We start from the raw sequence: 11874 nt of genomic DNA on the forward strand, positions 1-11874 counted from the left end.
AAGCTAAAAATCACACAATACCAGGTTATAGTCCAACAGATTTAATTGGAAGCACTAACGTTCGGAACGCTACTCCAAGGAGCAACGCTCTGAAAGCTAGTGCTTCCAAATAAACTTGTTGGACTATAACCTGAGGTTGTGTGATTTTTAACTAAGATTACAGTTGATCTTGATCAATTAGGTCAATGGACTGAGGAGTGGCAGATGGGGTTTAATTTGGATAAATGTGAGGTGCTGTATTTTGGAAATGCATTCCAGATGCATTCACACGTATCCTGACGTGTGGTGCCTAAAACTGTTCATTATACAGTTAATGGTAGGGCAATGGGTACTGCTATCGAACAGAGAGACCTAGGGGTTCGGGTACATAATTCTTTGGAATTTGTGTCACAGATAAACAGATAAACAGACCTTTCAGTGTAGGAGTTGTGACATCATGTTGAAGTTGTGCGTGACGTTGTTGAGGCTTCTTCTGTTCTACTATGTGTCGTCCTGGTTGCCCTGTTATAGGAAGGAAATTATTAACGATTTACCAGGACATTGCCAGGAATGAAGGGTTGAGATATAAAAATAGGCTGCAAAACCTGAGATGTGTTTCATTGGAATGAAGGAGGTTGAGGGGTGATGTAACTGAGGTTTACAAAATCATGAGAGGCATAATTCAGGTGAATGACAAGAGTCTTTTCCCTCTGGTGAGGGAGTTCAAAACTAGGGGGCGAATTTTTAAGGAGAAATATTTAAAAAGGACAGGAGGGACAATACTTTCACACAGAGAGTGGTTTGTCTGTGGAATGAACTGCCAGAGAAAGTGATGGATGCAGATGCAGTTATGTTTAAAAGACATTTTGATGAGTTCATGAAAAAGAAAGGTTTGATGGATATGGGCCAAGTGCAGGCTAGTGGGATGGGTTTAATTTGGGAACATAGTCAGCATGGACTGGATGAACTGAAGAGTCCGTTTCCTTGCTGTATGACTCTATGACTTTATATTATCTTAAATAAAGCAAGTTATCAACATTCAAAACACTTTAAAAGACAAAGCTCACGATTTTATTTCCAGTCAAAATTACAGATACATGACCGTAGGGTGATCACACAAGTCACAATGACATTATGTTATTACAAGACTCTCAAATTATTTTGATGTATAAAGATGCAGTTCATCACATCATGTATGCATCAGTTCACAGAATGAACATGATGAAATTGTGCCAATTCTCCTGCTTTTTCCACATAACCCTAATACAGTATATTATTTCTATTTATATAATCATCTAGTCCTTCTGAATGCTCCAGTTGAACCTGCCTGTACTAGACTTGTAGGCAGTGCATTACAGACACTAATGACATCTGTGAGAAGAAATCTTTTTTGTTACTTCACATTTCCTTCTTTTGTAAATTACCTTATATCTGTACTACCATTCTTGATACTTGTAGTTTTATGGAAGGGAACAGATTCTCTCTATCTACAGTGTCCAGCCTCCTCATAATTTTCAAACTTTTATCAACTCTCCTGTCAGCTTTATTTTCACCAAGAGAAACAGTTCCAAACTTCTCCAATCTATCTTCATAACTGAAGTTTCTTATACTGAAACCATTCTCACAAGCCATGACTGCACTCTACCCAATGCATTCACATGTATCCTGATGTGTGGTGCCTAAAACTGTTCATTATAAGCCATCTGAGGTCAAACGAGTATTATAAAGTTCAGGATAACCTCCTTGGTCCTGTATTCTGTACTCCTGTTGATAAGCCCAGGGTAAACCTAGGCTTTATTAACTGCTGAGTCCACCTGTCCTGCCACCTTCAGTGACATAGACATATACATTCAAGGTTCTCTGTTTCTGCACACTCCTTACTCAACACTGTATTTCCGTGTTCTTTCTCTATCAAAATGTATCGCCTTATATGTCTCTGTATTGAACTTCGTTTGCCACCTATCTACCCACTTCATCAGCTTGTCAACGTCCCTTTGTAGCTTCCAGTTTATATCATTTAAAATCTTGAAAGTTGTCACTTGCACACCAAGATCTTGATCATTAACATTTGTCAGAAAAAGCAAAGGTTCCAAAACTGAACCTTGCAGAATGTCAGTACAAACTTCCTCCAGCCTCAAAAAATGTTTATTAACTACTATTCTGTTTCCTAGCCCTCAGTTAATTTTGTATCTACATTGCTGCAGTCACTTTTGTTTCATGAGATATATTCTTTCTCACAAATCTATTGTGTGAAGCTGTATAGAACACCTTTTGGAAGTCCATGTACCCCATGTCAATAGCCTTGCCTCACTAAACCTCTTCAACCTCTCTCCACAAAACCTCCAGCTAGTTAGACAAACACAATTTTCCCTTAGGAAATAGGTGCTGACTTTTTTCTAGTTAACAGAGATTTTACCATGTTTCAAAACAATTTCTCCATCATTAATGTTAAACTGACTGGTTTGTAATTGGTAGACTTACCTTTACACACTTTTCTGAACAAGGGCGTTAATATTTGCAATTCTCCAGTCCTCTGGCATGTCCCTTGAATCTAGGAAAGATTGATAGACCACTGCTAGTCCCTTTGCAGTTTCCAATTTCATTTCTTTCAATATTCTTGGATGTATATCATCCAGTCCTGTTATCTTATGAAGTTTAACTGTTGACAGCCTATCCACCACTATCTTTTAATTTTTAAACTTTTAGTGACTGTGTTTCCTCACCTTTCACCATGGCCTGACCAAAGTCTTCGTTCACAGACTTAAATTACTGATTTAACACTTTAGCTATGACACCTGCCTCCATGTGTACATTTCCCTTTTGGTCCCTAAATGACCTTACTCCTTTTTTTTGACCATCCCTTTACTGTTTATGTGCCAATACTTGTCTTTTGATTCGCCTTTACATTAACTACTCATTCTTTATTCATAATCCCTTATTGCATATTTCTTTTTCAACTCCCTTCTGAATATTCTCTATTCAGTTTAATTCTCAGCTGTATTTTCTACCTGACGCCTCTCATAAATACTTTTTTAAATGAACAATTTTCAAAAAATCAGATACATAACATAGCTAAGTATAAAATACAAGAATGGCAGTCTCAAGTTTCAATGCTCTTTGACTAAAAAATAAAGCTTAAACTAAAACATAAGATATTGGAAGCATTTAATAGTTCTCTCTGTACCATGAGAGAGATGAGGAAGGTTAATGTTTCAGGTGTGACCCTTCATCAGATTTCAAAAGCTGAAGAGTGAACAACTTTTAAATAGGGTTAGAACAAAGCAAATAAGGCAGCATTAAAAATGAGGGAGAAAATACAAGCACTGCACTTTAAAGAGAAACAGATGGTTAGATGACTAAGATTGTATAACATAAGACATTGTATAAACAAAAGAAATCAATCGAGTCAGACCAATGTACAATTACAACATTTAAAAGGCATCTGAATGAGTACATGAATAGGAAAGGTTTAGAGGGCAATGGGCCAAGTGCTGGCAAATGGGGCTAGATTAATTTAGGATAGCTGGTCAGCATGGGCAAGTTGGACCGAAGGGTCAGTTTCCATGCTGTACATCTGTATGACTCTATGTGAACAGTGCGACAATGAGAGGTAAATTTATTATGAAAATTGAAAGATGAGAAACAAGCAGGCTCTAGTGATGCTAACAGCAGAAAAGTAGGTCAACATAAGGACAAAAATTCTCACCAGCACTTTGTTCCAATGGACAGCTTCTAATTCAAGTGCCAACCTGCCTTTCCCTGTCACCTAGCAGCCCATTACAACTCCTCAAACTGGAAACATCAATTTTCCTGCTACCTTGGATGATGCCTGACCTGCTGTGCTTTTCCAGCACTACTCTAATCTAAATTCTACTCCAGCATCTGCAGTATTCACTTTTGCCCAACATCTACATGTCAATTTTAAACAATCAACATCTCTTGCAACTAAAAAGGTAGAGAGGCTGTTGTTAAAGTTGTAAGTTGTAAACTAAGTGGCCTAGTAACTATGTCTGTTGCACAGGGATAAAACGGGTTTCCAGTAAGGCCCAATATAACAGAAGATGATGCAGTTCATTCTGAAACTTATTTGTGGTCAGGACTGTTGAATATACATCCAGGTTGTCTAATGTGGTGTTGACACATTTTACAAAATGGAGGACTTAATGCAGAATCCTTTGACAAATTGGTCTGTGAATGGCTGCAGTATCCACAAATTCTTCAGGGCCTTGAACCAGCAATCCTTAAAGAATTCTAATTCACATGAATTAACTTTGATCAATTTTATTCATTCCTTTAGCAAGATGTGAGTGCAACCAGCAAGGCCAGCATTCCTTGTCCATTTCTAACTGATCTTAAAATGAGCTGTGTGCTCAGTAATATCATAGGACAGTTGGGGGTCAAGCAATTTATTGTGGGGCTGAAGTCACATGGATACCCAATTTCCTTCTCTAAAAGGCATTACAGTTGTCCCACATTCTACCTTCAGTCATGTTCGGGGTCAATAGATATGAAGCTGGAAAAGCACAGCAGGTCAGACAGCATCTGAGGAGTAGGAAAATCAATGCTTCAGGCCGAAACCCTTTGTTAGGACTGGGGATTGGAAGGGTAACCCAGAAGTAAATTATACTACTGCATCTTAATTCATGGTAACGTCCATTCACCCTTAACCCCTGTGCTGTCTAACCTACACAGGCTCTTTTTAAACAACATTCTACAATTCTTATCCTTGTTTGCAATACCCTCCATGGCTTTGCCCCTCTGTATCTCTTCTAGCCCTGTAAACTTTCAAAATATCTTGTGTTTCTCGAATTCTGACCGCTTGAGTATTCCCACGTGCTATGCCTTACCACGCTCCAATCTCTGGACTTCCCTTCCTGCACTTCTCCCTCTCTTTCCACCTTAAGGCATGCCTTAAAATTCTATTTCTTTAATTAAGTTTGCCGACCAAAATGTCCATCAACGCTAACCCCATTTCCCTGCACTTGGCCCATATCCACTTCTGCTGGCAGGTCATTCCATACCAACCTCTGTGTAGAAAAGTTGTCCAAAGGTTCTCTTTTATTCTTTCCACTCAAACCTTAAACTGATGCCCTCTAGTCCGCGATTCCGCAATCCTGGGAAAAAGACTGATTGCATTCACTCTATTCATGCCTCTCATGTTCATATACATTTCTATAAGACTCCCCCCTCAGTCTCCTACGCGCTAAAGAAAAAAAGTCCCAGCTTGTCCAACCTCTCACTTTTGGAGCCTGTAATACAACGCAGTCCTGTAAAGAATTCAAGGTCACAGATGTGTCCTCCATACAATCCAATGTTACCTTACTGATACCTCATTATGAAGTCCCCTGTGGTGAAAGACTCAAAGAAAACTAAAAGAAGCAGCAATCCTCTGTGCTGAAAGGAATGCAGAGGGCATACTTTGCTCCAATATACACCCAGGAAATTTCAAATTACTAATGTAATAAATGTACACTTTACATCTTCTTCCTTCACTCCACAACAGTTCATCTTCAGAAAGACCTACCAGTCCTACAATATAATTAAAGAATCTTGTCACGCAAAATGTTTACTTACACATCAATGCAATAATAATATTTTAACAGAACCTGTTGTTTGTGTGTGTGTGTTTTTTATACATTTCCTAACTACCTGATGTGTGCATTCATTAATCCTCTGCTTCTTCTTGGCTCATTCTGACTGGCAAGAGTTGCCATTGCAAAATAGTTGCTAGGGTCCAAAAGAAGCCATTAAAGCATTTTGAGATGAACCTGGTTACCTTCTCACAGCAGCCATGCTCTGAACCATATCCAGCACTTCTGATTTTCTGTATGGCCTTACATCTTTTCAGCCATATAGAACATAGAAAATAGAAGAATACAGCGCAGTACAGGCCCTTTGGCCCTCGATGTTGCGCCGAACCAAGCCCACCTAACCTACACTAGCCCACTATCCTCCATATGCCTATCCAATGCCCGCTTAAATGCACATAAAGAGGGAGAGTCCACCACTGCTACTGGCAGGGCATTCCATGAACTCACGACTCGCTGAGTATGTACAGTCATCTGAGAGTTTGGAGAAAGCCCAATTTGCTGCTATACTAAGGTACTATTCTGCATTCTGATTCATGTCATACCAGTAAAGACAGGATTTTGGAGTGAAGTGAAAACAACAAATATTGGAGATCACAGTGGGTCAGACAGTGATCCATGGAGAGAGAACAAGCTAACGTTTCGAGTTGAGATGACTCTTCATTAGAACTGAAGTTAAGCATGGAAGGAGCAGCAGTTATACTTTGGTTTGAGAGAGGAGTGGGGCTGGAGTTAGTGGGTGTAGGGTGCCAGTGAAGACAAGATGGCAATAGTGATTTGAATGTGAAAATGGCGGATTAATGATGTGTCTTCTGCCAGATTTGAAAGGACAGTAAGTGGGATGGTGAAGGGGAGGACATGACAAGAAGCTAATAGAAAAAGAAGAAATGTTCACAGTTTGAAAGTATTGAATTCAGTAATAAGTCCAGAAGATTGTAAAGTGCCTAGTCTGAAGATTAGATGATATTCCTCCAGATTGCGCTGTGATTCACTGGAGCACTGCAGAATGCCGAGACAAGTGGGTATGTGAGCAGGACGTTGTGTTAAAATGACCAGCTATGGGAAGGTCAGGGTCATGCTTGCACACAGACCAGAGGTGTTCTGCAAAGTGGTCACGCAGTTTGGGTTTTGTTTCTCCAATTTAGAATAGGCCACAATGGGTGCAGCGAATACAATGCACAACACCTTCAAACTGTGAACATTTCTTCCCTTTCTTTTAGCTAGTTATCCTGTCCTCTCCTTCCCCCATCCCACTTACTGTCCTCTCAATTCTGGCAGGAAACACACCATTGTTCTGCCATTTTCACATTCCGATCACTTAATCTGAACTATCAACATCTCTTCATCGGCACCCTACACACACTACCCCCAGCAACCCTCCACCATGCACCCCGCCACCCACCCCGCAAACTATAGCATAAATGCTGTCCCCTCCACACTTTACTTTAGCTCTGATGAAGATTCATCTAGACTCTCTCTCCATGGATTACTGTCTGACCCGCTGTGATTTCCAGAATTTGTTGTTTTCAGTGCAGATTACAGCATCTGCAGTAATTTGTTCCAAGAATCTAGAATATTGTGTTGGTTGAGGTACAGAAGAAAAATGCAGTGATGAGATTGCTCAAGCCCTCTTGCATGGTTGTAACTCATTGCCAAACCCATTGAAGTCAAAAGAAACAGCCCTCTCCAATAGAATGTCAAAAAACATGGCAACATTATGACAGAAATCTTCTCTGTAAAAGTTTGTGCAGTTCCTACATGCTTCCTTGTGGATTGCAACTCTGTTAAGTTGTTTTCAGCCTGATTCAGCCATGACACTTCGAGCATTGTTCTTTAAAAATTGGGATTTATAAACTAGATCTTCAGGCACTTGAGCCAAGAGATGACCCATCCTGAACTCTCAACAATCAAATCTCCTCAGATGGTGTACCAACTTCTTCTGTTTACTTATGCTTTGTGTTGCGCTGATTCGGATTCAATCCCCAATTCACCAAGATGCAGATGATTGAGCCATTCTTTGTTTAGAATGGACACAAAGCATGATGGAATATGTTGTTTATGCTGACAGATTCAAATGCAGAGGAGCCTGTGTCCTCTTTCTAACACATTCTAAAGATGAAAGAAAAGCTGGACTAGTCCTGTAGAGCAAAGGTCACATACCACTTTCAACAGCAACAACTTCTATTTATATAGCACCTTTACTATAGTAAAATATCCCAAGGTGCTGCACAGGACAAAAATTCAACATTCTTATTGAAACATAGAAGACCCTTAAGAGATTTAACAGGGTAGATGTGGAAAGTTTGGTCCACTTGTGAGTCTAGGACCAGAGGGAATAATCTGAGCAGAAGGGGGTCACAAACATAAGACAGAGGTGAGAAGGACTTTCTTCTCTCAGAGGGTAGTGAAGCTGATGAATTCCTTCCTGCAGATGACTGTCAAAATGGGTCATTAAGTATATTCAAGGCTGAGATAGACAGATCTTGAATCAGTAAGGGTTCGAAGGAAAAGGCAGGAAAGTGGAGTTGAGGGTAATCAGATCAGCCATGAACACTTTCAGTGGCGGAGCTGACTCAATACGTTAAATGGCTAACTGCCATGCTGAGATTTTTTGGCAATTTTAGGACTTGTGTTATAGTCACTTCTCAGCAACCTGCTTAAAATGGAGAGCCAGGTTGAGATGTTGTTAGAGTGAGTTTCATGCAAGGGGCTGTATGGCTGAATCCATTTGAGACTGAACCTGATTGCACACAACATTATTATTTTAACCAGAATGTATGTGTGGTGAAGAAAATTAAGGATGTGCTAAGGGTCAGAACTGGACTACAGAGTTCTCTGAGGATTGATGGGCCAGAGGAGATTGCAGAAGCAGGAAAAAATGAGTCTGTGGAAAGATTTGTAGGAACATAGGAGCAGCTCCTCAAATCTGTTCCATCACTCTCGACATAAAGACAGAAACTTGGGATGGAAAAGTATGCTGTCAAGCATTATGAATGGAATTTTGGGTGTGTTAAGGTACAGACAACAGAGCTTTAGATGAGCTCAATTTCACAGAGGATGAACAGTGGTAAGCTGACCAGGAAAGCATTTGATTGATCATATATGGAGGTGGCATAGGCATTGATTAAAGCAGAAGGATCAAAGCTGGATAATTTTATGAATAACAAAATACAGTATGTTGGCATTAGAAAGTAAGCTCATGGTAAAGTAAGCCACTATCTCAGACAGTAGCCAAGAGAACGATAAGATTGGTGACTAAGTACGAGAGTTTCGACAGAGGTCAGAAATACTGTCATCAATTTTCCCCATTCTGGATTAGTGGTGCTGGAAGAGCACAGCAGTTCAGGCAGCATCCGAGGACCAAAATCGACATTTCGGGCAAAAGCCCTTCATCAGGAATAAAGGCAGAGAGCCTGAAGGGTGGAGAGATAAGCTAGAGGAGGGTGGGGGGAAAGTAGCATAGAGTACAATAGGTGAGTGGGGGAGGGGATGAAGGTGATAGGTCAGGGAGGAGGGTGGAGTGAATAGGTGGAAAAGAAGATAGGCAGGTAGGACAAGTCATGGTGACAGTGCTGAGCTGGTAGTTTGGAAGTAGGATGAGGTGGGGGGAAATGAGGAAATTGTTGAAGTCCACATTGATGCCCTGGGGTTGAAGTGTTCCGAGGCGGAAGATGAGGCGTTTTTCCTCCAGGCATCTGGTGGTGAGGGAGCGGCGGTGAAGGAGGCCCAGGACCTCCATGTCCTCGGCAGAGCGGGAGGGGGAGTTGAAATCTGGTTTCCAGCATCTGCAGTCATTGTTTTTACCAATTAATTTTCCCCACTTTAATTACAAGATATTTTCTGATCCAGTATTTCTGAAAATGTGATAAATCTGGTGCAGTGGAGGAGTTGATAGAGTGGTATTGAGGAGTGGAACTGAATGTCATCAGTATGCATTAGAGTCTAATGTTGTTCATTCAGTGGTATTGACAGTCAATATGTGAATGAGAAACTGGAACGGACTTTTGGTAAAGTTTTACAAGGCAAGAGAGTTCCATTCCTTTGTTCAGTAACAGTTAATGTGGGAGACAGTAAAATTAAATGAAAGATAAATGGAATGTCATCACAAACCCACAGCTGCCACATACCCTCCTACTCCATCATTCCTGACATCCTCTTGGACCTTCTCTCCATGCTTCCTCCTTATAGAGGGCGAGAGGGCAGATGTTTACCATCATCACCTCTTGCTGGTCTTTCCCCCTTTAAAAAGAAAGCAGGAAGGGCCAAATTACTTTTAACTGACATGACATGCGTCGATATGCTGTTCCTTCCATGCGGCCATAATGGGTGTGATGACATGTGTCTGCAACAGGAAGTTATAGATTATGACCTCATTGGATGATGCCTCTCTCATACTGTGGCATCTTTCTGTGGGTTGAAAACATGTAAGGATATGAGTGAAGGAACGCTTACAGATGAAGGGATAACAATGTTTAAGGTACCATATCACTTTTTGGGCATTGTGGGAAGCGTTGTCATGAGAAGATGGGTGCTTGGCCTAAGTTAAACATATAAATATAGGGCTTGCAGCATTTATGTCTGTCATTTATAGGTTTATTAAGCATAAAACCATTTTAACAATAATTAAACACAACACACAAAATTAATAGCAGGACCTACAAGTTTTACTCAGGAATTTCAAGGCAGGGTACACTTCCTAGGTTGGAATTCTGAATGTGCCAGACTTTCAAATTCCAAAGTATTGATCCTATCTTTTCATAGTCGAGAGTGTGGTGCTGGAAAAGCACAGTAGGTCAGGCAGCATCCAAGGAGCAGGAAATCGATGTTTTGGGCAAAATCAGGAATCAGGACTTATGCCCGAAACATCGATTCTCCTGCTCCCCAGATGCTGCCTGATCTGCTGTGTTTTCCAGCACCATACCCTTAACTCTGATCTCCAACATCTGCAGTCCTCACTTTCTCCTATCTTTTCATAGCTTGTATTTACAACTAGCATGTGGTAATTCACATGCGTCCTAGCATTATCAATTTACAGTTATACCAGCCTTTACAGCGATGGATTCTACCCCTTTACTTGATTCACACTTCTCAAAATTATCAAGTCTATGGTTCTTTTCAGGAAGATATTTCTTCAAGGCCCTGTGAGCAGAGAGAGGCTTTCTGTCTACTCTGGAGTATAGCAGCAGAATTAAAATCACTGTCTCTGCTTTTTGTTGTGTTGTATGCTCAAATCTAAGAGTAAAACAGGCTTGTTTTATTACTACATTTTAATTCTTCTAGCAAAACTCATTTAACAGACAAAATCTAAAAATTAATAAAACTACAATATAAGGTTAACTCTTTCCTCATAGTATTTAATTGAAGTAGTTAATTAAAATATTTGTTGTAAGCATCAGTTAGAGGCATCAGTTAGACTTATGCCCGAAAGGTCGATTCTCCTGTCTTATGCCCGAAACGTCGATTCTCCTGTTTCCTGAAGAAGGGCTTATGCCCGAAACGTCGATTCTCCTGTTCCCTGGATGCTGCCTGACCTGCTGCGCTTTTCCAGCAACACATTTTCAGCTCAGTTAGAGGCATGCCTTATGACCTTGTAAAACAACAGTTCATGGCTACATTGAGGGACAGAGAAAGTATCTCATACACTCTGGCTATATCATCAAAAATGTTTTTTCTTTACATAAGATTTGTTTTGATACATTGTAAACATCGTTTCAAGACATTCCAGGTCCCTAAACCCTTAAGCAACCAAGGCATTATTTTCAGCAGCACCTGACTTAAACTACAGAATAATTATTCAGTTTAATAATGAAGTAACAATAGTATTAAATATAGCTAACCAAAGTTATCTAGAAGGGGCAATTTTAGTAAAAGGAATGGTAGCCCAGTTGTAATAGTACTCGACTAGTAATCCAGAGGCTAAGGCTAATGTCTGGAGCCTTGGATACAAATCCAGTCAGGGCAGCTGGTAGAATTTAATTTAAAGTCAAGAAATTAATAAATCTGAAACTAAAAACTAGTCACAGAAATAGAATCAAATTGTCATAATAATGCATTTGTTTCACTAACATCCTTTTGAGAAACTATCTGTTGTCTTACCTGGTTCAGTCTACTTCAACTCCAAGCCATCTAGTGCCAATTACATACCTTCTGAATTGACCTAACAAGCAACGCTATTTATCAAACTGTGACAGAAAAGAAATTTATATGAGACGGACTACCCAACATTGGTTTAACCAATGAAATCTATAATGGCGAACTCAGCCCTGTCAACCCTACAAAATCTGCACAACTAGTAGCCGGGGATCTG

General features: G+C 40.2%; 1 protein-coding gene across 1 annotated transcript in view; it reads right to left on the minus strand.

The window, feature by feature from the left end:
• LOC122560750 (casein kinase I) overlaps positions 1-501 on the minus strand; it is a 239730-nt gene extending 239229 nt beyond the window's left edge. Inside the window, exon 1 of the mRNA XM_087998098.1 lies at positions 412-501. The gene's annotated coding sequence lies outside the window, so the exon portion shown is untranslated. The remainder of the gene's footprint in view (positions 1-411) is intronic.
• Between the last annotated feature and the right edge of the window lie 11373 nt (positions 502-11874).

This window comes from Chiloscyllium plagiosum, unplaced genomic scaffold (assembly GCF_037043375.1).
Source record: "Chiloscyllium plagiosum isolate Xiang-an unplaced genomic scaffold, Cpla_swu_hap1 HiC_scaffold_2, whole genome shotgun sequence".
Classification (NCBI taxonomy): domain Eukaryota; kingdom Metazoa; phylum Chordata; class Chondrichthyes; order Orectolobiformes; family Hemiscylliidae; genus Chiloscyllium; species Chiloscyllium plagiosum.